General features: G+C 29.7%; 1 protein-coding gene across 2 annotated transcripts in view; it reads right to left on the reverse strand.

Moving 5' to 3' along the window:
• Positions 1 to 1071, reverse strand: part of LOC100159991 (legumain) — a 521349-nt gene that overhangs the window by 155122 nt on the left and 365156 nt on the right. The window lies entirely within an intron of this gene.

Raw genomic sequence — 1071 nt, forward strand, 5'->3', positions numbered from 1 at the left:
TCCTAAACAGTTCAAAACAAATCAAAATATTTTTGAAATTTTATCATGTATAGAAAATGGAAATATAAACAACCAGTGAAAATTTCATGTTTCTACGGTCATTTGTTTTAAAGTTACTCCAAAAACCAAAATCAATTTTTTCGAAAACAGCTTTTGCGTAAAAATTCCTGTTTTTCCTTAATTTTTCTTTTGTTTTTCACGGCGCTTTTGAAAGCTATTGGAAATTTCAAATTTTGACCTCCCGAATGCACCAACTAGATTCACTTTCCCATCAAACAAGATACTGTTGAAGAAAACTCAAGCAGTTTTACTGCCCCAAACCGTGATGATGACAGATACAAACATAAAACACACATCATTGTAAAATCAATACATTTATCGTTCCACTCAGAATCTAAAATAAAAAAACACACATCATTGTAAAATCAATACATTCATCGTTCCACTCAGAATCTAAAATATTAAATAATAATATGCAAAAAAACCATTTTTCAAAAAAAATTGATTTAGAACCTTTTCATTCTGAGACGATGGATTTGGCCAAAATAGTAGGCACCTCTCACCTACGTAGCTATGTGATAAGGTATTAATGATACTTTTTCTAAGTATTCTTTACGACAGTCAAACATGTATATTATAAAGGTATAAAATATGGCTATAAGAGTAATCCATAGGCTTACACAGTACCTACCTACAATTACTACAATTATAAACAATGTTGTGCAATCTGTATTTATATTTTATATGTAGGTACCTATTACATAATATAATATAATATTATTTTTATAGAAGTTAGTATACGTCATGCTATCATCTGTCGTCCAAATTCTATACACAGTTGTATCACAGATTATATAAAATATAATATATATAAATATATAATCTGTGGTTGTGGGCGGCAGAAATTTCGTTATCAACGCAATATGCCTTATCAATCTTTCTGTATCCTCATAATATTATTTTCACTTTTCACTGTTTTTAGTGATGCGTTAAAGCTAATATGCGATAGTCGAAAACTGTGCTGCCGTGCCCATAGTGGTGTCTCATATTAACTACTACGGATTACAATAA

Source organism: Acyrthosiphon pisum, chromosome X, assembly GCF_005508785.2.
Source record: "Acyrthosiphon pisum isolate AL4f chromosome X, pea_aphid_22Mar2018_4r6ur, whole genome shotgun sequence".
NCBI classification, from domain to species: domain Eukaryota; kingdom Metazoa; phylum Arthropoda; class Insecta; order Hemiptera; family Aphididae; genus Acyrthosiphon; species Acyrthosiphon pisum.